Raw genomic sequence first — 26,627 nt, forward strand, 5'->3', positions numbered from 1 at the left:
TGAGGATGGCATCCCCCTCCACTCCCCCCAGAAATCATTCCAGGTGGTTCTCATCCAATCCATCCTCGTTCTTTGATTTTTTTCTCTTATTTTTTTGGTTAGGAGTGGCAGGACATTGTCAGGTTAGATGCAGTGAATTTTTAAAGAATTTTATTTGATACAGAGAGAGAGTGTGCATGAACAAGCAGGGAAGTGGCAGAGGGAGAAGCAAGATCCCTGCTGAGCAGGGAGCCCAAAGAGATGCGGGGCTTGATCCAGAACCATGGGGTCATGACCTGAGCTGAAGTCAGATACTCAACCAGCTGAGCCACCCAGGTGCCCCCGGTGCTGTGAATTCTTGTCTTATTCCTTATTTACGTGGAGCCATATCTAGTGATCCACCTGTTAAATAGGGTGTTTACTGTGGGCTAGGTTCACAGTCTCTATTCAAGAACACCCCTTCTGCTCATTTGCTAAGAGCTTTTCTTTCCTCCTTAATTATGAATGCATATTGAATTTTATGAAATGGTTTTTCTGCATGACTGAGATGATCTTTTCATGTGATGACTTACGTGATTGCATTAACAGCCTTTCTAATATTACACCAACTTGGCATTCCTGGGATAAACCTGTATTTTATAATGATGTGTTTATTTGCTTAGCAATTGCTGGGTGCACTCAGCTAATGTTTCATTTCAGAGTTTTGCATCTGTGTTTAGCCAAAATTTGCCATTCTTATTCTGTCTTCCTTTGGCAGTACAGAGGTTAGTACAGAGGTTATTCGGACCAATAATGTTCAGTTTTCTGGAAAGTGGTTCATGTAAGACAGCTGACCTATTCTTTGATGGTCTTGTTAAAGCTCGTCTGTAACACCTTGTAGCCCTGGTGGGTGACTAGTGGGTGGGTTTCTTTTTTTAATATATTTTGTTTATTTATTCATGAGAGACATAGGCAGAGGAAGAAGCAGGCTCCATGCAGGGAGCCCAATGTGGGACTTGATCCCAGGACCACAGCATCACGCCCTGAGCCAAAGGCAGATGCTTAACCACTGAGCCACTCAGGCATCCCGAGTTTCTGACTTTAATAAATATCCAGAATGCAGAAGTAAACCTCACCTCACTGGTCGGTTTCTTCTGACATTACTGTTTTTCTCTTTGTTAGTGTGTGAAATCACCCCAGGATTCTCTCTAACTGAATGAAGAGTCCTGTGCTCTGGCTCCCTGTGTTGGATGCTCAAACTGGGAGCTTCCTGATTCTATCCACTGGGGTCCAGCCTCCTGCTCTCCTGTGAAGGAGGGGAATGCCATGTGCAAGAGACAAGCATTTCATTAAGAAAACAAGTATAGGGCACGCTTGGCTACCAGCGTGTTGAGGGCTGCCTCCAACTTCTCTGGGTGGCTTCTCTCCAGCACATCAGCCCCCTGGGCTGTTCTGGAACTGCGGAAAGTGAGGCATCTTCTAGATATGCTCATGTTTCAGCTTCCTTTTCTGCTCTTGTACATGTCAGGCACATACCCTTTCTAGAAGATAGATGCCTTGATGCCTCACACATAAGTGCTGAGCGGCACTCAGAAAGGAGAATATTACTGACTGGCTGCCACATGTCTCTCAAACAATAGAAAGTTGGGGTGGTTGGACCCACTTACCTGTCTTTCCCCATCCTTAGTCAAGAGGCAGTAAGAACAGCTCAGGCTGTGGTCTTAGGCAGACCTCAGTTCACATCCCAGCTCTTTCCTTTAGGGGCTAGGCTACTGGTCTGAGCTGCATGGTAAAAAACTGACACAAAAGGAAAACCAAACAAAACGGGTCTGTCTCAAAGGGATGTAGTGAGGCCAAGCTGTGGGGGCTTTTGTGAAGGGCTGGTGTGCCCTGGCTTGTGGGGTTAGCATTTCTCTCTCCCTGGGTCCCCTTCCCTCTCACTCAAAGGTGAGAGCCCTGTCCCTCTTGAGTATTTGCCAAGAGAAAGTACAGATCTGCTACTGGCTTGCTCATGTCTCTGACCCAGCTTGTGTCTGCCATGCTGCAGTGTGGGAGCTGTAAGCAGCACTTACTTTCACTGTCACAAAGAAGAAGACATCTGTGGCTGCCTTTGTTCAGGCTGGCCCTGGATTCATTGCTCTGGAGTTTTCAGAAACACGGCTGAGTATCTGAACTGTGGGGAAGGGGTTGCCACTCAAAGTTCATAGGGCCAGGGACAGCTATGGGGCTTCCTGCACCCCCTGGGTGTGTGCTTGGAGTATTTTAGTGATGGGCCCCTCTAGTCCAGCTGTTGAGCCTTGAAGGCCATCCTGAGCCCACACAAGGGAGCCATGATTGCTAATGTTCTTTAATGGAGATTCTTTCTTCCCACCTCCCTTTAAATAATAAAAGCAATTTTGGCAGCTTGTGAGATGTACCAGCCTCAGCTGTGAGGATCTTTGTACTCCCTGTGTGAGGTTTGTATCACTTTGTGAGAGTCAGCAGGCCTGTCCCATGGAATGGAGAAGCCTGTGGTTTTCTTCTCTACAACCTGAAGTGCAGCAAGTGATCGAGAAGTTTCTGCTCCTAGCCAGAGTTAGATGGCATCTTCCCAAACACCTTGAGCCTCGAGCCTGAACTACCTAAGGGTCCAAAGCATTTGAGGAGAGCAAAGGGCTCTTTGCCAAATCAGGGGACAGGAAGATCTTAAAATCCTAAAGATCTGACCCCCTCCAGCCACTGTGACTTCACTGTTCCCTGGGGTGGCAGCAATGGATGCAGCCTGCTTACCTTTCCAGAAGTTTGAGAGCTCTGAGCCCCTGCCAGGGTGCCACACCTCTTTACTTCTTCTCAGATCCTCCTGACACCCCCTCCCTTCCCTGTGGACAGATGACTGTGTCAAGTGTAGGGCCTCCCTTGGCACTTTTGGGCACAATCTCGCCTTACCATGTGAGCCCTTCCCTGGATGTTAGTTCTGGGAGCAGGTCTTGTGTTGATCTATCCATTTATTCACCCAACACTAGTGGGTGGTCATATGCTCTGTGTGTTGGGGTGGCCGATCCCCGGTGCCCAGAGCCGTGCTGCCTGAGGACCACTGGGCCACAATTGAACAAAAGCAGTTGCTCTGCAGCCTTTGGTGTCTGGGAGGCGCCAGCTGGGCTCAGATGCTAACACAAGCAGGAGAGACCGTGGCAGGGCTCAGCTCTGCTTCTCAGGCTGCTGAGATGCTTGCTCTTCGTTTTGGGGGAACCACCCTCTGCTCTTCAGCAGCCAGCATCACCTTCTGACACAGCCAAGACAGAAAACAAGTGGCCTGTTTGTATCAGAAATAGGACCAGCATCCCCCAAGGCCTCACCAGGGAAAAGCTAGGACACGGAAGGGGGAGACATCCCTCTCCTTAAGCTCCTCAGCTCAGCATTTGGAGGAGCTAACGTGCTGCAGAGCCATGGGAGGGGTGACTGTACTGGGTGATGCAGGAGGGGTGCACTGACATCCAGGCAGGGGAGGGGTGAGGCTAAGGTGGCGGGGTAGGTGGGGAGGTGGCCAGAGGTGGGCCAGACCCCACCAGCCAGTTTGGACATGTGGGAGGGCTAGTGAGGTATGGGGGCAGAGAGCAGGAGGACAGGTAGACTCCAGAGACTTCTGGGCACAGCACCCTGGGATTGCTTGTGACTCTTGTGGGTTTCCAGAATCTACAGCATTGCTGCTGGTAGGCTTTTCCTTTGGGGCTACTGTGAAGCAGAAAACTCTTCTGGAGCACCTTCCTCTTCCCCTGGCATTGTACGTGGCCCCAGTGTGGGCTCCTCTCCATGCGGATGGCTGCCCCATGCAGGCCTGCAGGGGCCGTGGGCAGCTGGATGCTCCTGCTTCCCTGATGTCATCTGCGTCCTGGGCAGAGCCCAGACTTGCCTCTGGTCACCGGGCTTGGGTGAACACATGGTGTTCTCTGTGACCCAGTTTCTTGGGAGGTAGGCTCAGTGCAGGGTGAAATGAACCCTGGGTCCTCTGAACTTGTAGATTCAGCCCTGGGCTGTGACTCTGAGAAAGTCACCTACCTCTGGACTCTCAGGTCTAAAACACACAAACACTGGAATTAAGACATGATTTTGCTAGACCTTCCTTGGGCCCTGGTATCAGGAAAAAAAGGGGGTGGGGTGGGGAGAGAGAGACAGAGACAAGAGAAAAGGAAGAAGAAAAAGGAAGGAAAAAGGCAAGCAAGCAAGCAAGCCAACACACCCTTAGCCAGGTGATCACCAGAGCAGTGCCTATTTATGAGGCTAGTTAAGAGAACATTTCTGTCTGAGAGCTGCCTTGAAGTTTTCTAAAGCACACAAGTGTGAGCCAGTCAGAGCTATCTTTGAGAGAGGGAGATGGTGCAGAAATGTTAGATGTAAATTGTACTGTTTATCTTGTATGTTGGGTACAGTCCCCACTGACCAATTAGGCTTGCCCTGTTGCTTTTGGAGAAACTCAAAAGATCTGGTTGAATTAAATGTAGTTTCTGCTAGATTTTGATTATGTACGGCTGGGATATCTGACCTGTCTTCACACAGGTAATGAATTAAGGATTTTATGTAAATCACAGTTGAACACAGCCTAGGATTTTGACACAAGGCAGGACTTAATGCAACATAACTGAGCTTTCATTCTGTTGTTCTTTGGGCTGGCAAAATCATGTTCCCTCCCTGGGCCTCAGTTTCCTCATCCATGAAGACACTTGATCTAACAGAAAACCTATCTCATGATACCATAAACTTTCTTGTGTAATGGAACACATGGTTTCAGGCAAGGCTTGATCTAGCTGCTTGACCTTGTCCAGTTTTTCTTTCTCTCAGCCCTCTCTTCTATTATATCAGCTTCATCTCAAGACAGGTTTAGTAAGAATATTCTGATTGTGTATATTTCTGCTTTGGCAGTAGAGGATTTATAGTTGATTCTCCCAGAACTCCTGTCTTATTTAAAGAATAGTCTTAGGAAAATAAATTGATAAGGTTGGACCTAAAAAAACAGCAGATGACTGTGATAAAGTGAGACTAGCAAGAGGCAATTGACAACCAGTACCATCTGAAGGACACATTGATGATATATTGAGAGTATGCTTCTCTACCGGCCACCTGGGAACATTGCATGTCTGCCTGTACAGCCAGCCTCCAACCTGCCTCATAGAATGAGAATGAGAGACCTCGGTAGTTGACCGGCCTCAGTGATGGGTCTAGGTTGCAGTAATCTTTAGGTAAAAATGAAATGGTAATGAAATGCATCATTAAACCAAAGGTGGCTTTGCATGTGGGTAAAGGTCCTGGCACCTAAAGGCCATGCGTTTTTGAAGTTGGTGGGAAGTTGGTGAAAATGGAAGTCACTGCATATTGCCTACTCATGTCCCCACCATGCAAGCTGACTGTGGGATTCCCTGGTATGGACCCTGGTATGGCCACACTGTTCCCTCTTCCAGTGGGCTTGGATTGCCTGCCGTAAGTCTGAGATTTGGTGGGTGTAAACATTTCTGCAGACATTTCCAGCCCAGCCACCATCTCCCTGTGTGCTTCCCTCAGCTCTTGTGCGCAGTGGAATACACGGGGTGATCCTTGCTTGAGGAGAGCCCTGTTTTGAAAGTGAAATTCATTGCCTTGCTTTTCTTTTCTAGATGAGAGGCTGTGTATTGGTGGTGTATGTGTGGTGAGTAATTGGTTTCAGTGTTGACATGGATGACAATGCTAAGGATCCTGTCTGAATAATTCAGTTTGATGACCATGCATGGCAATTTTATTTCTTTCAGCTTTTACTGATATATTATTTTCGAGAGTCTCTTCTAGCATACTTTAAAAACTCAACCTCAACTTTGACTTCTGTCATAGAGGCTGGTGTGTCATAGATGCAGAAGCCCCCTGGGTATGTGGTACCATGAACAGGTGACCTCCAGGAGGAGTGTCGCCTCATGGACTCCCTCCCCAGCAGCAGCATGTGAAGGAATGACCCAGATGGGTTGGAGGGTCCTGGCCTGGGGACAGCTCTGGGGCAGCTGCGCTCCTTTACCTACTAGATGGAGGACCCCCTCTAGTTCCTGCAACACAGAGTTCTGTCTTCTCAGAAACTCATTAGTGGGGAAGGTAGGGACCCAGGGAATGTGTAGGAGGAGGTTTCAGAGTAGTTTAGTGGGACTTTGTGATCCAAAGCACCCAGGCGACTCTGCAGCCACCACCCCTGGGCCAGGGTCCTGCTGAGGTATAAGTGGTGCTGGGAGCCCCCTGACCTATCCCAGAATCTGCCTCCTTCTGGGTTAATGAACTTCCTTCTGAAAATGCCACATCTCAAGAGGGCACCCGGGCTCTCAAGCTCTGGTGTGAGGTGAGCTGGTAGATTTAAGAGAATGTCTACTGAGGGCTGCAGAGGCAGCATTGGTGGGTGTTCTGGAATCAGGTCATGGGACCTTTCCTAGGTGCCAGATGCTGTGCTGGGTGCTGTGAATGCTGACTTGGGTATGGGGTCCTCCTTCTGAGAGACTTACTGTGGGCAGTAAACAAGTACCTGATGCCTTCCTTCTTGGGGTGCTGGGGCATGGGGAATGGATGGGAGAGAGAGTGGTCTGGCTCCAGGGCCACAGGAATTGGGTGGCTTTGTAATAAGAGGCAGCATGTATTTTTCACCAAGTACCTGCTGGTACCTCATGTGAGCTGCATGACAATCCTGTGATGTCAGTTTTTAGGAGACTCGGATTATCCCCATTTCACAGTGGAGGCCACCGAGACTTCTGATCACAGAGCTCCTGAGTCCTATGCCAGCACTAACCGCCAGGCCCCCTCATTGGCCTGTCTTGCTTTCCTCCCAAGGAGGGCTGACTATTGTTCTGAAGGCCAAGGAGGGACCGAGGGAGCTTCAGGATCCTGTGAGGTGGAATCCCGAGGCTCCAAGGGGTGGGAGGAACATGCTGCGGTCACAGCTCGGAAGCAGAGGTGGGCGCTGATATTGGGCCTGGGACTCAGAAGCCTGGCCATCGCCCTGCCTCTTGCCATCTCTTAGGGGTGCAACACAGCTTGGGCTGCCAGGCTGCTCTGACGCCTTGGTAGTGGGGCTGCTAGGGCCTCAGGCCTGGGGATGGCGGTGGCAGGGAAGCTCAGGGGCATCACAATGTGGGGGTTTGTGTCTGAGCTGGGCCTCCACTGGCTGGGAGGTTGTCCTGAGTGGCCGAGCCTGGGCTGTCCAATCTGTGCCTGCTCTGCAAGGGGACAGCTGAGTGTCCCAGGCACGGGGACGACTTTCCTCTCTGGGGCCACCTCTGATGCTCTCCCCTGGGACTCCAACACTGCCCTGTTTCCCCTCACTCATCCTGGCTCTCCCCACGTCTTCTCCTTCCCTTTGTCCCCCGGGGCCAGCTACAGATGGTGAGGAAGGAGAGCAAGCACAGACAGGTCTGAACTCTCAGTGGCCCTTTCCCAACAAGTCAGCCTCAAAAAGACAGCCCTGAGAGCATAGCTTGGACTTTTCTGTTACCTCCACAGTGTTGTTCGTTTGCTTTTTAAAAGGAAAGCAAACATGGAGTATATTAAGCATTACTGTTGCTTCAGCTGCCACTTCCTAGGGAGAAAAGTGGTTGTTTCAATTAAAATGGGTTTTGGACACAGTTCTTTGAATGAGTAGATTGCACAACACAGCACCAATTATGAGATAGTGGATTTAGGTGCTTAGGGAGGATTTCAGATAAGTGGTCTGGAAGTTATGGTGGTTCTTTGAGATTAATATACACTGGGTCTGCCAGATTGAACTGGTTCTGACTGCTTTTACTGGATTGGTTGACTCTCTCCCTCTCAACTGCTTCTAAGAAATGTATGTTTGTTTTTTCTGGAATCGGAAGGAGAGAAGGAGACATATGCAGAGAGAGACATGTGATGGTGCCCAGATCCTGGCTTCTGGGCAACCTTGCCCTTCTCTGATGGCCTCAAGACCTTGGAGGAGCAGCTGAGGGTGGGCCACCCCAGCCACTGCCAGACATCCCCCTGTCCCTGCTGGCCTACCTCTCAGGCTCAGACACACACTCTCTTAGCCTAGAAAGACTCCTTATTTTAATATGTTAATGAAGCAAATCATTCTGCTTCCTCCTCCCCTGCCTGCAACTTCCCATGACTTTCCAGCTTAGATGGGGACTTTTCTGGGAGAAACCATTCCCTGATCACCTGGAATGATGAAGCGCCTGTCTCTCATGCTTCCCTGTCTTTTACTATCCACTCTTTCTGTTAATTCATGTTGCCCTAACTCAAGTCTTTTGGATTAAATTTTTATTTTTATTTATTTATTTTTAAAAATATTTTATTTATTCATGAGAGACACACAGAGAGAGGCAGAGACACAGGCAGAGGGAGAAGCAGGGTCCATGCAGAGAACCTGACGTGGGACTCGATCCCTGGTCTCCAGGATCACACTCTGGGCTGAAGGCAGCACTAAACTGCTGACCACCCTGGCTGCCCTGAATTAAATTTTTATTATAAGATATTTGACATACAAAAATATTTGACATATTTATTTTAAAGATTTTATTAATTTATTTGAGAGAAAGAGAGATCACAAGCAGGGGGAAGGGCAGAGGGAGAGGGAGAAGCAGGCTCCACACTGAGCAGGGAGCTTGACACAGGATGAGATCCCAGGACCCCAGGATCATGACCTCAGGTGAAGACAGATGCTTAAGCGACTGAACCACCCAGGTGCCCGACATATTTATTATAAAATATTTGACACACATAAAAAGAATTATGTGGTAAATACCTGTGTACCCACAACCCACTTAAAGTAGAGAATATTACTGTATCAGTTATCTACTTCCATGTAACTAATTATACCCAAACTCAGTGGCATAAAACAGTAAACATTACCTCACACGCAGAGTCTATGGGTCAGAATCTGGGAGCAGCCCGGTTGATGGCTGTGTCTCAGGGTCAAGATGTGGGCAAGGGCCATAGTAATCTGAAAGCTTGACTGGGGCTGGAGGACTCACTTCTGAGATTACTTGCTGTGGCTCTTGGTGAGAGCCTGAGTTCTTCCGCATGGGGCTTCTCCACAGCGCTGCTTGAGCATCCTTACAACATGGTAGGCAGTTTACTGCAGAATGAGGTGATCCAAGAGTCTCGAGAACACAGCAGTGACTTTTCTGACCTAGTCTCCTTAGCCACATGTTGTCACCTCTCCTTTATTCTGTTCACTAGACAGACCCAAGTTACTAAACCCAGCCCACATTGAAGGAGAGGGGAATTAGGCTCCACCTTTTGAAGGGAGTGGAAAAGAATTAGTAGACACGGGGCTCTTGGGTGGCTCAGTTGGTTAAGCATCTGCCTTCAGCTCAGGTCATGATCCTGGGGTCCTCTGTTTAAGCCCCAAGTTGTGCCCCCTAGCGGGAAGCCTGCTCCTCCCTCTGCCATTCCCCACTGCTTGTGCTCTGTGGCTGTCACTCTCTGTCAAACAAACAAACAAATCTTAAAAAAAAGAAAAAAAACAAGAATTAGTGGACATGTTTTAAACTATCATAATTAACCAGTATAACTGGAGCCCCTCCCTGACTGTGTCTCCTTGTTTCTCACACAGAGGTAACTACTATTGGAGTTTGGAGTATGTTTTAATTTACTACATTAGTCATTATACCTAGGCCTATGATTTCTGTATGTCTTTAAGCCTTGTGCAAATGATATCTAATGATACGGTTTTTATTCCTGTAGCTTGCCTTTTCTTTAACTCACATTATAACTGCAAGTTTCATCCATGTGAAAACGTGCAGCTGTCCTTTATACCTTTCCGCTATGTGGCATTTCATTTGTAGGAATGTAATACACTGTGTTCTTCATTGGTGGATGTTTTTAGATGGTTTCCAGTTCCTTGCTGCTACAAACAAGGCTGTTTTGAATGCTCATGTATGTCTCTATGTGACCATGAGCTAGATTTTGTTTAGAATACTTAGCAATTGGAATTGCTGCGGGATAAATGTATGAATCTTCACATTTTCCAGAAGTCATTTTCCCAAGTGGGTCTACTAATGAATGTTTCCACCAACAGCATGTAGGTTTCCCCTTCCCTTTTTCCCAGATACCACTTGGTATCATCGGATGTTTTTAAGTTCTGTTAGTCTGATGGGCAAAAGTGGTCTCTACAGAGAAGTCTTCATTTGCATTTCTCTGCCTGCCAGTGAGGTTGAATATCTTTTCATATATTTATTGTCATGTATTTATGTATATTTATTTCATGTATTGATTATTCTGTGAATTACTGGTTCATACCTTTGGCTTCTTTGAATTTTCTTATTGATCATTTAATCCTTCATTTGATTTTATATATTATAAACATCTTTTTCTCATTTCTTCCTACCAACAAAACAGGAGCTCAGAGCATGGATTTTTGGGCCACACTGCCAGGATTAAGTCCCAGCTCTAGAATTTTTTTTTAAAGATTTTATTTATTTTTTAGAGAGAGAAAAGAGAGAGAGGGAGAACATGAGTGGGAGCAGGGAGGGGCAAAGGGAGAGGGAGAAACAGACTCCCTGCTGAGCAGGGAGCCGACCCAGGTCTTGAACCCAGGATCTGGGGATAGTGCCCTGAGCCGAAGGTAGATGCTTAATGGACTGAGCCACCTAGGTGCCCCTCAGCTCCAGAACTTCTTGTGTGGCTTTAGGCATGCCCTTACTAACTTTTGTGTGCCTCAGTTTACTCATCTGTAAAACAGGGGTGACAACAACCTTGCTACCTCATGGCAGTGCTCTAAGGATTCAGAGGTGCACATCGGTGCCTGTTGCAGTAAGTGTGACATGGGCCAGAGAAGCCGATGTGCCGTGCATGGTCATATCAGACGGTGTCCATGCATCATCACCTCGCCCAGAGCTTTCTTGAGCACCGTGTCCTCATTTGATAAGGTTGGCAGGCACTGCCTCGCTCTGGCTCTCAGCCTGCTGGATGACCCTCCCTTCAGCATCGCTGAGCTACCTGAAGAGAACACAAAATCCCAGCCTATCTCCAGGGGACCCATGGTGGTAGGGGGAAGGGGATGGGATTGGAAGGCATCAGATTCCTCAAGGCAAAAATACAAGCCTCATTTGCATGGGAGAGAATAATAATGAAGTGAGCCTGGCAGATGCAGGCTTGGAAGGCACCTCTGAACACTCCGCTCCATCCCTAGGGTCCACTCAGACCTGCCTGAGCCCACCCTGCCAGCCCTCCTTTTGCCCTTCACCCTCGCCTCTTAAGACACCACTTCTGGCTGCAAAGTAGACAGTCCTGGCACCGTTTTCTGATCTTCATACCTCAGGGTTGCACTGTCTTCTCTGTCCCCAGAGCCAGGTGAGAACTCCAAACACAAGCCTGATTTCATACTGAGAATCATCAGAGAAATATGTCAGGTATTACAGTGTAAACACTCTGCTAAGAAGAGCCCTGGGAGCAGTGTTTATGTCCACAGAGCATCACTGGCCGCTCAAGGACAGATTTATTGAGGACACCTTTAGTTTCAATCTCAACATTAATAAGTCAGCTCAACATGCTGTAAGGAGCTCTCAGGTTTATTTGGTAGAGTCTCAGATGAGTTTACATAAAAGCAGACACAGAAAATATTGGATATTGGACATTAGAGCCAGTTTGGGTTTAGAGCCAATTTTTAGATTTTGAACTGGATCAAAATGACCTGTGTCTTTTCCCCCATTCTGCCACCTGGGTGGCCTCACAGGCTCCATGGAGAGGAAACAATCACCTTGAAAGAACAGTCCCTGTTTGGGAAACTAATCACGGATAAAGAGTCTCTGTGTTGGAATCTGGTGCAGGGAGGAAAGAAAGATCTTTCGCAACCAAGAAATCTGGTGGCAGAATATGACACATCCCCCATGACCGGTCACTTTGAGACTTAAAAAGATAAGCTTGCTTCTAAGAATGGAGAGTTTTGACCATTTCATTGGTAGTGACTTGTGTGTTACTCCTAATAAATGTAGTATTTTTAATAGTGGTTTTTAGAAGTCCCCCTTCTCCAACAAAACAATTGTTTTTGAAACTTTGTGACCTTTGAAGATGATTTTTAAATCCATTTTACTCCCAAACATTTGCTCAAATGAGAGTCTTATGGTTTGAGCTCCTTATTCTACAGATGCAGCTTCCTGCCCAGAGGAGACAAATAATGCATTCTAGTTTTTATAAGTAAAATTATTAGCATCTGAAGACTTTGCCTTGCAGCTGTCTAGGAGACTGAGTTATTTAGAATTTTAAGATTTTTAGTTGTGTAAAACAGCCCATTGGTGTCCACTCAAGCTGGAACATTCCCCAACTCTACCATCACTGCTCCCCCAGCTCCCAGCCCACCATAACCTGGGCTGCATCATTTCTGTTCATCTGGTTCTGAAGACCTAGAGCTGCTCTCTGAGCCCAGCCCCTGTTTCCCCACTAGAATCATCTGTGGCCAGTACTTGAAATGGTTCCTTAGGGACATTTTAACTTTCCCTTGGAGTGATCCTGCTGTGCCCAACTGAGCACTGTTCTGGTGAGTCCTTCCCATCAGGAAGCAACAGACCCCCTGCCTTAGACCCACAATAAACCGGAGGAGCATCCACATCCTCACAATATTCTGTCCTTCCAGCCATACCTGTGGGCTATGTGCATCCCCCGGGGGCAGCTTAGTGGAGCTGTAATGCTAGATCCCAGGAGGCCTCCTCATGCAACAGTTTCTCTGCCAGATGCTGACCTCTGCCGGTTGCCTATTCCCCTCTGGAGACAGTCCAGTGCAGATGAGCCCTGTGGTCACCTGAGCTGACCCACTAAGGCCACATGCGTGTGAACTCCTATTCTAAGCTCTCCACCATGCAGGGGTGCTGAGAGTCCCATGGACACCTGGCTTTCGGTGCTGGCTGTAGCCAGCAGGCTGGTACTAGAAAGAACCACATCCATGCTGGCCATAGTGTGCAGCTGATGTGCCCTGCCTTCGACGCTCCCTGACCTTTCCCCCATCATTCTGGCCACAGTGCTCTGTGCAGACCCTTCCCAGCCCTGTCCCAGGGCCTCTGCTCAGTGTGACCAGAGTCTTCCATCAGCAAGGATTTCACTGAATCTGGGTTATTATTGCTTATCACATTCTTGTACTTGCTCTACAATCCAATGATAACGTACCAGTTGGCCCCAAACCCCTGTGCCCAGAGCCCTGCCTCTATAAAGCACAGGGTTGCCCATTTGGTTCCAGGAAATGTGCTTCCATGGTGCATGTCCCCAGCCACTTTGTAAGGCTGTAAGATCAGCCTCCTGGTCTCCAGGCAGACTTCCTGCCTCTGTGCTGGGCATTCTCCCAGGACAGGGTCCGAGTATGGGATTCCATCAAACTGTGAGTGGTGCCTTAACTTTGCCAAGAAGATGCCTATGAAGTTTGGTTGTGACACCCACTTGCCCCAGCACAGCACGGTCTGTTTCAGGGCTGGCTTGTATCTCTTGCTTTGGGTGGAAGCTTGCTTGAGCGGCTCTAGCTGGGCCCATTGAGGTATGAGGCTTCCCATCTCGGGAACCCCCTCCCCAACCATGTGGGCTGCAGCTGGGCCCTGAGGGTGGCTTGTGGATTTGGGGCCTCCCATTGCCTCCCCTGACCTAATATCAAAGGAAATCAGCACATTTATGAACCGTCTGCTTGAAGCCACGGTTAGGATTTATGTTTACCTCCCAAGTGTCTGGAAACGCGGCATTTCAAAGGCTGTGTTTGATCAGAGCTCCAATTGATTGCCAGAAATGTGCATGTCGAATAATAGAGAACCTACAATGGCAGTTGCAGTGGGCATCCTGTGAGAGAGTTAATTAATCCTGACACCAAATACCAACTGCCTCAGCAACAGTAGTCATAAGATACTGTTGGTTGTAATAACCTCGTGGTACTTGAAGTCAGGCAGCTGGAGGGCTGTTTATTGGAAGTATTCTCTGTGTTTGAATTCTGCTGTAGATTCAGTACCCCAGGCGAGGGCCTGCCTTTCCTTCTGGACTAGTTCCAAGAACGAGGGTCTCCAGACCTCAGAGAATCCAGTCAGCATGCAGACAGAAGGAGCCTTTGTGGAATCTTCCAGGCTCCTATGGCTTTGTATGTCACGCCTCCCCTGGGAAGCAGGAATACAAGATAAGCTACCCTCCCCCTCTCCCAAATAACTTGTGGGTAGGCCAACAATTGGATAAGTGAAGTGTTTTAAATCTTATGGGAAGGCCTGTGTGCTTCATTTCCAGCCTGGGGCTTGGTAAGGATTGGGAGATTATTCCAAAAATGATTGTATGTTGCCGGGAGGAGAGCAGGCTCTCAGATTTCTGTCTAATCACAAATGGCCAGGAAGACCAAGGGGAAGTGACCTGGCCCTTGGTGCTTCCAGAGAGGGTAGAAAGAGGCTGGGATATGTGTTTGGCAGAAGTAGGAACAGCCAGACCATACATGGCTGAGAAGAAAAGCCATGGCAGGTGTAGGTGACTCTGTGTTCATTCCAGCTGCTGGAATTGCTGGAATGGGAAAAGGCCCTCCCTGATTGTGTCTAGCCAGGTCGGGGGACTCAGAGCCAGCAGGGACCAGCTGACACCCCCCCCGCCCGCCCCCCGCCAGGGCCTTCCTGGGTCTCTGCACTCATGACTTTGTTGGTTTTTTTTAAAGGTGAGCTGTCTGTCTAGAGACACAGTTCATTGAAGATAACACAACCCCACTTTAGCCAATGCAAGCTAGGGGCCCCAAGAGAGTGGGCACAAGAAAATTCATATTTTTCTTTGGAGGAGATGGGAAGTAATGCTCTGTCCAAGTGATAGGTGACCTTGCTGTTGAATTAAAATGTTGCTGGGGAATTTAGAGAAGACAAACATGAAAAGAATGCTAATGAAGAGTTGGGGACCAGAGCTCAGAGCCCCAATTCCTCTGCCATCCACAAGGGATACTTGTGTGATGCCTATAAATAGACACTTAAAAACCTGATTCTAAATTGAGTTAAGATGTGGGCCTGTTTCCTCCTATGGAAAAGCGTTATGTAAGGTGCAGAGCTCTGCCATTTTTCCAAGGCAGCCTGACAACTCTGTGCCTCTGTTGTGAATCTCTGTGGCACAGGCGGGGGCTGCTCAGGCGACAGATGAATGAGACTCTTGTCCTTTTGAGACTTGCAGACTAAGGGCAGGCAGAGGGAGAGCTGTGTCTCCTGCCTTCAGGTAGAGCAATAGGACAGGCTTCATCTCCAGGGCAGGGAAGCCCAGCTGAGCCTGCAGACTAGCTCTGAGTTTCCCCATGGTGCTTCTGGGCTGGGAGGAAGTGGGAGAGGCTGGATCCATGAGCACATGGTCATTTCCATAGGCCCACCATGGCTCTGGGCATTGTGGGTGGCTCTGGACCTGAGAGGGGAGGTGAGACATGGCAGACATGTGCGGAGAATTCTAGCCTCTGCTGGTAGACTAGAGCTTCTGGGCTCTTCCCTGTAGCCCTCTTGGTCAAAATGGCCCAGAGCTAGAGTAGGGGATTCTGGGAGAGGAGAGAGGTCTTTCTTGGTGAACTGCTTGAGTTCAAAGAGCCAACTTGTAACAGAGTGAGGAATTGAGGCCCTGTCTAATGACCTCCAGTGAAGTGCTCTTGCCTCTGGACATGGCATTTAGTATGTGCACTGACCCTGGCATCACTTCTTTTTTGGAGGTCCTGGGAGGTGAGGTTTGGGGGTAAAGAAGGAAATCTGTTTGATGCTAATGTGTTTCCAGGCAGTGTTTTGGGTGCTTTGTTGCATTCACCTTGCCAACCATCTTTAAGATCGATCTTACTGTCCATGCTTTACATGTGCTGAAATTGAGGCTGATGATGTAAAGGGTTTTGAAAGGCAATAGAAGGACCAGACCTTTGGAAAAAATTGAGCAACTCTGTGGATGTTAAGTTCCCCCTGAGCGGAGCAAGCAGATTACAGATATATACACGGCTTGGTCAGAATGGAAGCATCTTCAGCCTTCTAAGGGATAACCAATCCATTTTTTAAAAAATATCTGGACCAGAGGCATCTATGGGACAGTTTGGAGTGGCAGGGGCCTCCCCCAAATTCCCTGATTAAAATCCACTGCTAGAAATGTCTGTCTGGGGAAATGAGAGTGGCTGTCAGGTTTCATTAAAAAAAAAAAGTCAACACAGGGTCCAGGTTTTAGACCTTTGTGAGAAAGTAGAATCCATGTCTGCCTGTGCCAATAGCAAGACCCTATTACCTCCCCCGCCCCAAGAATGGTGTCATCCCTAGTGACTTCTGAGCCCAGAACCAGACTGGAGGTGAACTATCCTACCAGCATAGTTATTCATGAAATGCTCTTAGACCTTCTGTTGCCAGCAGATGAGGCCCCACGGAGGAGGCTGCCATTGGTGTGGTTTTGAAAGGAACAAAGACTTTCCTTTATAATGCCCTGTCTTTAGCCAAATCAGAGGGAGAAGAGGAATTTTTTAAAAAAATTTAATTCGGGCAGCCCGGGTAGCTCAGTGGTTTAGCACCGCCATCAGCCCAGGGTGCAATCCTGGAGACCCGGGATCGAGTCCCACATCAGGCTCCCTGCATGGAGCCTGCTTTTCCCTCTGCCTGTGTCTGTTCCTCTCTCTCTCTCTCTCTCTGTCTCCCATGAATAAATAAATAAAATTAAAAAAATATTTTTTTAAAAAAGAGTTTTAATTCTAATATAGTTAACATACAGTTTTATATTGAGGAAAACAGAAAGAATTTGGATGTGATGTTTATGACCAACAAATCCCTCTCCTCTTTTTTTTTTTTTTATTTTTTTATTTTTTATTTTTTTTTTTTATTGGTGTTCAATTTACTAACATACAGAATAACACCCAGTGCCCGTCACCCATTCACTCCCACCCTACTATTCCAGGTTTCTATTTCTCTGGCCATCTTCTGCCCCTCACCTTGAGTTCCTGATCCAAACCAGGGCCTCTCCTTGAGCCCCAGGAACATTGAACCTCTCAGACTTCTGCTTTCAAAGCTTTGCAAATCTCTCACTATCCAAGAGGAGTGTGAAACCTGATGGCCTCTTTTCTGTTCTCTTTAAGAAACCTCCTTGCCCAAGAGGAAGGGTGGGCTGTGGACTTGAGCAGAGGAAAGGAGCCGTGCCCTGCTTTTCTTTCTGTTGCTTTAATCTCTCTTCACTGCCCCCCTCCAGCCTCCACAGGCACACCTACCTCCCTCTGAAAGTGTCCCAGAATACCGGTTCTGCACACTAGTGGGGTCAGGCTTTGTTGTGGGGATATACATATTCATGAGTGCTTTGAGGAGCTTCATTAAAATGCAGATAGTCTCTCCTCCCAGAGTGATACACAAGCCATTGCTTTATTGGCCCAACTTGATGTCCTTAAGGGCAATAATTATGTGAGGAATGGCTAAAGAAACATTTAGATTATTTGTTTCTGGTAATTTGTGATCATCTTATTAGAATTATAATCAGTTCACTTTTATAGGTAATTCAAAACCTCTCACTCATTACAATATCTATACTTCTTGAAGGGGCTCTATATGAACACCCATGTCTTTTCTGAAACCCAAGTAATTTCCTCTATTTCCTTCTGTTTTATTTCAGAAAGATTTCATCATCAGGAGGTTTTGGGGAACATTACCAAACCACTTGTTTTTGGTAAGAAATACGAGGTCACCTTGTGTGGAGTGAGGTTTTGCTTCTGACAGGTGTGAAATGGAATTGTTTTACTCAAGAGATGCTACATTTCAAGTGGAACTGGGCATTTGTCACAGTTCTTTATTTCCTGGGAGGCTGTGGATGTGTAACTCAGCGCTAGTCTGCACACAGGGAGTCTGAGGGTAGGGCTGGATGCAGCTAAGGAGCCCGTGAGCACTGGGCTCTCTGCGGGGCATTAATTGCTGCCTGGGATGGATGCCTCTCCCAGCCACCCCCAAGACAACAGCAACACACCTTCCTCCCCATCCCCTCCTCACTAGACTGGTATTTCTGAAAACCATAGTCCTCACCAGATTCAGTGACTTATTTCTGTAACTCCTTTTTTTTTTTTTTTAATTTTTATTATTATTATTTTTTTTATTTCTGTAACTCCTACCTTGATTCCTATCTATATCAAAAATAGATAGATATCACTAACAATAAACACCACGTACAGCCTTTCACTATCAAGTTTGGGCAATGTTGCTAGTCTAACTAGATGTATACCACCATTCCATGGGAGTACACATCTAGGACGCTGGGAGGAAGAATCTAGCTTTAATCAGAAAGAGCCCTCCTAAGCTTCTCAGGGATGAGGAATGGCCCTGTGTTGTGTTGCCATGTGGGTGAAGCTGGGTTGTGGTCCAAACCCACTGACTCATGGTCGGCACTTGGCTTGCACTTGCCTGGTAGGACCTATAGTATCAGATTTGCCCAAGTGTTTGTAGACCAGGGGCCACCTGAGTGCCTGGTCCAGGGGGACACTTGCAGGAGATGTGTTCTGGCTAAAAATATGTAGGTGTTCTTTTTCCTAGGCCAGAGACCCCCAGTGGCTTGGTTGTGGGGGAGCTGGTGTAGGAGATGGGTATGTTTGGAGAGCGGGGTAGAAGGCAGACTGTTGTTGGAGGTGAGGAAGCCCACCCAGGAATGAGCTTTTTGTCTTGATGCCAGAGCAGGTCTGAGCTTCAGATGGATTCCATGGGTTCTCATGCATCCATGGGAGGGAGCATCGCAGGGTTGGGATTGGGCAATGCCAGTGGTTAGCAGTCCCAGGTGTCATTTATAGGGAAGTATAGTGGGTTGGGGACTTCTGAAGGAGAGGGAAAATTTGGAGTTTCCCAGTGGGGAAGATCTTTGCCAATTCTGAGGATAGAAATGAAGACCAGCAGGAGCAGGGTTGGGATACTGCAGAGCATCAAGACCTGGGTCTCAGACCACTGTTTGGCCTCTGGTGTAGTAGAAGGACACAGGGACTGCTGTTTAGAGCTACTGAAAGAGCTAGTTTCTGTCTAGTTTTTTTTGTAAATTAAGGCAGCTGCATTTATTTCAGTTTCTAATCCAGCCTCTGTTGTATGGTAGTCACCCAAGAGCCCTGTGCTCTACACAGGCAGGAACTTGCCTCCCATCGTACTAGGGGGTGTTCTGGTCACGGATGTCCTGGATGGATTCTGTGGTGGCTTTTGGGAGTACGGAGGGTAGCACATTCGTAAGATATCTTTTTTAAGATTTTATTTATTCATGAGAGGCACAGAGAGAGGCAGAGACATAGGCAGAGGGAGAAGCAGGCTCCATGTAGGGAGCCCGATGTAGAACTTGATCCCAGGACCCCAGGATCACGCCCTGAGCCAAAGCAGATGCTCAACCACTGAGCCACCCAGGGGTCCCCATTCATAAGATATTTAAGAATAATCAGCCCCTATCCAAAGGAATCAGAGAGTGAAACGTCAGAGGAGCTGTGTGACTTTTGATGTGTTTGGGCAGAAGAATAAATGAGCATTTTTCTGAACTTTTCCTCAGTTGTTGGTCTTTAAAGTTTACCAATTTACTTCTGTGCTCTCAACGAGGCTTTTTCCATCCTGTTTGATTTTAGACGCATTTGTCTAAACATTTGTCAGCCTCACATGTAGGAGGTGTGTCAGCTACCCTCAGCTGTGACAGTGTTGAAGCGTTTTGGGGGATTCTGGGAAGGAGGAGATTTTGTTTATAACTGGCAGCAAGGATAGCTTGTAAAGAGATGTTCTTATGGGGAAGGGGTCTCACAGACTGCAGTGAAATTCCGTTCTGGGAATCCCAGGTCAAACAGCCAGTACAGTGTGTTCATCCTGTGGAAACTGTCCTCTCTGAAATTGGCTTCTTCAAGTTTATCTAAATGAAATTGGGGTTGTCATTGCTTTCTGATGGAGCCTCAGAGCAATTCTGTTTGTGCCTCCAAGGGATAAGGTATTTTTTTCTTCTGAGCTCAAAAAAGACCTAGTGGGATCTTTATGTATCCTGAAATACTCTAATAGTATCAAAATCAGCTGCAATAGACAAGTCGTCTCGCTCTCTCTCTGATCTCACTCACCCATCTGTGGTGTAATGGGACTGCCATTTAAGTGAATATACTCATCACAATTCTCTACAGCTTCCCTGCAGAAAAGTATATTTCTTCCATGAGAGAAAAGTGGCAATGAGATGGATATTTTTAAATGTCAATTATGCTAGAATGAATCGCTGTGAGGAGAGCTGCAGAGAAAAGGGACCCGGGTTTATTTATTTTTTTCTACTGCAAATGACCCATACTGTAACATCAGAATACTAATACGCAGAGTCTGTGCCTTACATCTCCTCGTAGAATAACTTGGTGAATATGCTTCTGCTTACAATAAAAGTTTGGGGCTGTGTTCTATTTTTTTTTAACCCTGGGAGAATTAAATCCTTGACCTCACTGTCCTCTGATATCAATCCTACAGACTGTTGATCTCTAGAATATATGTCTTGTAATTACAGTTAACCCTTGAACAATGTGGGGTTAGGGACACCCTTGTATTGTTGAAAATCTGCATATAACTTTTGACTCCCCAGAAATTTTAACTACTAATCACCTACTGTTGACTGGAAGCCTTACTGGTAACATAAACATTTGATTAACACGTATTTTTTATGTTATATGTGCTATATACAGATCTTATAATAAGCTAGATAACAGAAAATGCTATTAAGAACATCATAAGGAAGAGAAAGTACATTTACAGTACGATAGAGTATTTATTAAAAAAAATCTGCATATAAGTGGACCCACACAGTTCAAACCCACGTTGTTTAAGGGCCAACTGCATATAAATTTAGTGATTTCCTGGAGGAATGGTGGGAGAATTAATAAGCTATGTTTAAATCATAAGCAGTCTCAGAGAATATGTTAAGTTAGAAGATGTTGCATTTGTGAAAATGATTCCCTGAAATGATGTCAGCATGCTCTTGCCAAAGTGTAAACACATAAAAGTGCTGTGTAAAATCTGACCAGGAATGATTTTAAAGTATAAGACTCGGGATCCCTGGGTGGCGCAGCGGTTTGGCGCCTGCCTTTGGCCTGGGGTGCGATACTGGAGACCCGGGATCGAATCCCACATCGGGCTCCCGGTGCATGGAGCCTGCTTCTCCCTCTGCCTATGTCTCTGCCTCTCTCTCTCTCTCTCTCTCTCTCTCTCTGTGACTATCATAAATAAATAAAAAAATAAATAAATAAAAAATAATTAAAGTATAAGACTCAATGAAATTCCCAGCTACTAGACCTTAAAAGAAAACACAAACCTAGAATGTTAAGGGGAAGCTGGCATAAGGGCGAGTCAGTGAGATTCCTGATGGAAAGTTACAGTTAAGATTGTGTGATGTTTGTATAGGGAGGACAGAGGGATGGCAAGACAGGATAGTGAGCCTAATAACAAACTCTCACACGCACAGAAACTCAGGAAGTGGCAGAGATATGTTATTGATCAGGTGGGAAGTGATGCAGGCCAACTGGCTGTCCTCATGGGAAATGATAAAATGAGATCCCTACCTCATATCATACATACAAGTAAATACCAACAGAATTAATGGCAATGAAGCGCAAGATACTAAAATGTATAGAAGAGAGTTTCTTTCTTTATGCCCTTGAGGCAGAAAAGGGTAAGATGCACACACAGGCACAGAAAAGACTGATTAATTAAACACCAATATTAGCAACTTCTTTAAGAGCAGAGACACTATATAAAACTCAAGGAAACTGCCACCTGGAATAAATATCTGAGATGCATTTACTGGAAGGGATTAGCATACTGTCTGTATAGGAAATGCTTCCAAATCAATTAGAAAAAGACAATGTAATTGAAAAAATGAACAAGTAATATGAAAAAGGAGGAGGTGAGGATGGTAATGTTGGGGAAACCTGAACAGTGTATTCATGGATGTTTGTTACGTTGCTCTCTACCCTGATTCTGTGTATTTGAGAAAGTTGATAAGAGATGAGGTTCTATTACACACCTCAATGTATGCCCACACAAACATCTCTGCTCTTGTGTTGTGTTTCCTTCTCAGCAGGGGGATCTTGCTCCTATGTACTAGCTAATCCTCTAAACTCAACTGGAATTCTTAGCTTCCTAGGCTTACTTTTTTATAGGTAGTGCTGCATTCATCTCATCATTGAAATGGTTAGGATTTCTTTTTTATTTTCTTCCCAGCTTTATTGAGGTATAACTGGTAAACAAAAAAATTCACATAATATGTATAGTTTGGGAGGTTTGGCCATATGCATACACTCATGTGACTATCACCATGATTCAGATAAAGAACTTATTCATCACCTCCAAAACTTCCCTTGTGTCCCTTTGTTTTTTGTTTGTTCTTTTCATAGGAAGAACACCTAACATGAGATCTACCTTATTAAAATTTTTTAAGGTACTAACCTTCCTGTTAACTGTAGACATTATGGTTAATAGCAGTTCTCTAGAACTTAGTTGTCTTGCACAATTGAGACTTTATACCTATTCAGCAGCTCCCCATTTCCCATTCCCCTCCTGGCAACCATAATTCTACTGTCTACTTCTATACCTTTGAGGAGTTTAGAAATAAGACGAATCATCTAGTATTTGTCCTTTAGTGCTGCCTTATTTCACTTAGCATCATGTCCTCCACGTCCATCTCTGTGTTGCAAATGGCAGGACTTCCTTCATTTTATTTTATTTTATTTTATTTTATTTTATTTTATTTTATTTTATTTTATTTATTTTATTTTATTTTTTTTAATTTAATTTAATTTAATTTAATTTTTTAAATTTATGATAGTCACAGAGAGAGAGAGAGAGTCAGAGACACAGGCAGAGGGAGAAGCAGGCTCCATGCACTGGGAGCCCGACGTGGGATTCGATCCCGGGTCTCCAGGATCACGCCCTGGGCCAAAGTCAGGCGCCAAACCGCTGCGCCACCCAGGGATCCCCGACTTCCTTCATTTTAAAGGCTGAAATAATATTTTGTTGTACATATATACCTCATTTTCTTTACCTGTTCATCTGTTGATGAACACATGAGTTGTTTCTGTATTTTGGCTGAATGAGCCCAGCTTTGCACACTCATTTGCCCTGTTGTGTCAACAGTAGTGTCTCCATGAGAACTTTTTTTTTTGGCCCTGTGTGGCTGATTCCTCTTCTGTGTGCTTCTCCCCATCTTGACAGACAGGACTCATGGGCCACCCTCTTGGGGTGCTGGTTGAACATTAAGTCCCGTGTGAGCCTGCTCTGTGCTTTCCTGCATCACCATTGATCTCTCTGTGGACTTACATGCCTGCTTATTCTGCATTGTTCCCAATGTCCAGCCTAGTGCCTTGTGTATAGTAGATGCTCCAGAAGGTCTGGAGCTCTAGTCTTTTAAACTTCCAGAAGCTCATTAACTTCCTCTGTAAATGGGGACTTGTGGTTTTAGGGGGTGGTTGTGATAATGAACCACATCATAAATGGAGAGGACATGGCATCTTATAGCTCCCCAGTATTATTGGTATCCTTCCTGGGAGGAGGCAAAGAGACAGTCTTGAGCTGGCCATTAAGATATGCTTTCAGGCTTGGTTTGTGTATTCTCAAATACCTGAAAATGCCTGCTCTGACACCTAACTTTTTTTTTTAAGTTGCACTTACTAAGAGAGAAAAAATTTCATCAACACCTTCTTTTTTAAAAGATGAAAAATGTGCTAAGAAAATAGCACGATGAGCTGCTACTAGGTTGAGCCCAACATAATTAGTGTGATTAAATTGAAGGAAGTTAACCATTACTGTATGTAACTTTTTATTAATAATATTCAGATCCAATTAATTACACCCAGTTCTCATTAATTACATGAGTGTGTCAGCTGGCATTCTCAAACGTTATTCTGTGGAGTCTCATGAGATGTTCCTGAAAATAGTAATTTGCATTCAGATCAGGCTGGGACACACTGTACCGCCCCCTCTTGGAGAATCCCAAAGCACCCTGTTAAAGGCCTTTTGCAATCCTGCAAGAAAATAACTTATTTAATTCTGTTTAACTCATCATCTTCCAAACTGATTTTGACAACGTGTACTTCTAGATACACAAGGAAGTGATAATTGAAGTCAGAACAATTTTTATACCACAGCCTGTGCTTGGACTAGTTGATAAACAACATATATGTTTATGGAAACATTTCTTAAGTCTTCCAGAGTAGCACGACTGGGCTTTCCTCTGTTGTAGCAGAGCATACTGCCACAGTTCTGCTTTCAGAGAGCCTGGAGCCACTACAGATTATACACCTTTCTTGGACAAGTCACTTAATTTCCTTTGGTCAGTCTGCAAGGGAAAATGGAGGTGGCCTGCCGGCCCTTCAGGATGGCTGTCAAAGTGAAAGTACTTAGAAGTGCCCAGCTCTGCTCCTGGACTGTGGAAGGGCTCCTGTGGTTGTTACCAGCTTTGGCAGAGGCCCTCCTTTACAAGGAAGGCCATGTCATTGACCATATCCTGGCCTCAGGGGTCAGGGAGAGAGCACCACTCACCTCCTGGCAAGGTCTTTATAGGAGGTTTGAAAGTGAACAGCTGACCTCCACTTTATTAGCCAGTGTAGGAATTGTCAAGTGTTTTGGTGGTCATACATACTGTCAAGTGGATTTTGGGGAGAGGTAACTCATCAGTCCTGTAGGTTATGCAGAAGGAGTGAAGTTTAACCTTTCATCTTGAAGGGGGAGTATACCTTTCTGGGAGAGAGGGAGAGGAAGGCAGAGTGTTCCAGGTAAACAGAAATACGTGTATGACAAGTGTGGAGACATGAAGCGGCCTGGCGGTTCCTGGGGAATGCAGCTGACCTTTGAACAATGTGGGAGTTAGGAGTGCCAACCCCCCTTGCCCCATGAGGTTAAAAATTTGTGTATAACTTTTGACTCCCCCAAAACTTAACTACTAATAGCCTACTGTTGACTAGAAGCCTTACCAGTAACATAAACAGTTGATTAACACATATTCTGTAAATGTATTATATACTGTGTTCTTATAATAAAGGAGGCTAGAGAAAAGAAAATGCTGTTAAGAAAATCATAAAGAAGAGAAAGTACATTTACACTACTATACTGTATTTATTGGGGGGAAAAAAACTATGTATAAATGGACCCATTCAGTTCAAACCTGTGTTGTTCCAGGGCCAGCAGTAGCTTGACGTGGCTTGTCAGAGGAGCCAGAGGATGAGGCAGCAGAGGCCAGACTGTCCTGTTCAGATGGCCACAGAGAACCCTGACAGGGCTTCACCAGAGGGCTGACACCATAGGTGTCTGTGGAAGGCAGGCAGAAGGAACAAAGGCCCAGATACCAGAGGCTCCTCATATGGTTCCCGGGGAGAGACGGTATGTCTTGAGTAAAGGCTGGTAGGATGTGGAAGAAAAGTTGACAACCATGTGGAGGGAGCAGAAGGTGGGAACTCAGAGGGTGTAGAGACCATATTTGAGGTGGAAAAAGAATTGTTGAATTCCTGCTTCATGAAGGACACCATGGAGCTTTTGAGGGGGTAGGAGTGAGGCTGAGCAGTCAGGCCCTTAGCCAGGCTGGCTGAGACCATGGGTGGGGGTGATCTCCATGAGAGGTGGAGGACTGTATAGGGAAGCCAGGAGCCTGAAGAGAATGGTGGGAAAGTGGGCAGGAACCAGGAGGGAAGGAGGCTGAGGATTTTCAGTAAGCAGGTGGGAGTCGCTAGAATTAAAAGCTTTTTCAAAGGCAGAGAAAGTGGCTTGTGGGATTTTTCTTTTTCATGAACATGGACTAAGAATGGGAGAAGAGAAAGGGGTGGAAACAGAAGGGAACAAGGTATTTTTCTGTGGAGGTGGAAAATTAATTTTTTAACTGTAGTTTGCGGCTGAGGAGAGAACAGATGCAGTGTGTAACAGACACAATGAGGAGGGAAAGTGGAGGCTGGGGCACAATGAAGAGAGCTGCTAGTTTTCTGGAGGGAGCGATGGAGGAGAAGATTCTGAGACCTTTCTGGCCATGACCTCTGTTCTCTCTGGGAGGTGGGAGTCAAGTCTGTGAAGAGCAGGAAAGAGTCACCAGGATGGAAGTACGTTCAGTCTCTGCATTAATCTTTCGTAAAAATGTCTCCAGGAGTGGCAGGTGTACTTTGGGAGGGTGGGTTTGACTCATCCTGATTCTCGAAGTAGTTCCCAGAGACGACCGACCTCTACCTCTCTTTTGAGCCTTCAAAACAGAGAATATCTGTGTGGCCTCCCAGGTCGTGGCTGAGGAAGACGACCCTCACTGGGGTGTTTGTTTTTTTCATGCTAGGCCTTGACAGTCCCACTTTGATGTCCTGCAGCAGAGTGGGGACATCATTGTATGGCAGGAGCATTAGGATGTTATTCCAGGCCGAGAGACTTGTCAGTTGCTGAAGAAAATTAGCTCCTGCGTGTGACAAAGTGAGATTTCACTTGGGAAAAAAAATCAATCAGCTTTGGGGAGCCAGTAGCTCAGAGATAAATCATAGCTTCCTCCCTTTCCTCAGGCCCCTGTGGAGATGGGGTGGGGTGCAGACTGGAGTTCATAGTACCCTGGCTGTGCCCACGTTCATTGCTCTGTGGCTAACTTAATGAAACCAAGGATTCTTTTCAGCTCTGCAAGCACCCGGTTGCCTCTGTTTTTCCGTGAGGTCCTATATTTACACAGGGCAGCTCCCTGGGTGGAAGGTACCTTGCAGATGATTTCACTTCTTCTATCAGCATACTCCTCTCCCCTATACCTCAGATCCAGAGGCAACAGTAGCCTTTTGTTATGGAGCAGTCTTGTGC

The 26,627-nt window shown here is 46.2% G+C and overlaps 1 protein-coding gene across 2 annotated transcripts in view; it reads left to right on the top strand.

Moving 5' to 3' along the window:
- Positions 1 to 26,627, top strand: part of APBA2 (amyloid beta precursor protein binding family A member 2) — a 239,136-nt gene that overhangs the window by 108,272 nt on the left and 104,237 nt on the right. The window contains exon 3 of one of the 2 annotated variants that reach the window (XM_077869094.1): positions 17,473 to 17,526. The exons of the other annotated variant lie outside the window; for it this stretch is intronic. The gene's annotated coding sequence lies outside the window, so the exon portion shown is untranslated. The remainder of the gene's footprint in view (positions 1 to 17,472; positions 17,527 to 26,627) is intronic. 2 annotated transcript variants of the gene reach the window in all.

This window comes from Canis aureus, chromosome 2 (assembly GCF_053574225.1).
Source record: "Canis aureus isolate CA01 chromosome 2, VMU_Caureus_v.1.0, whole genome shotgun sequence".
NCBI classification, from domain to species: Eukaryota; Metazoa; Chordata; class Mammalia; order Carnivora; family Canidae; genus Canis; species Canis aureus.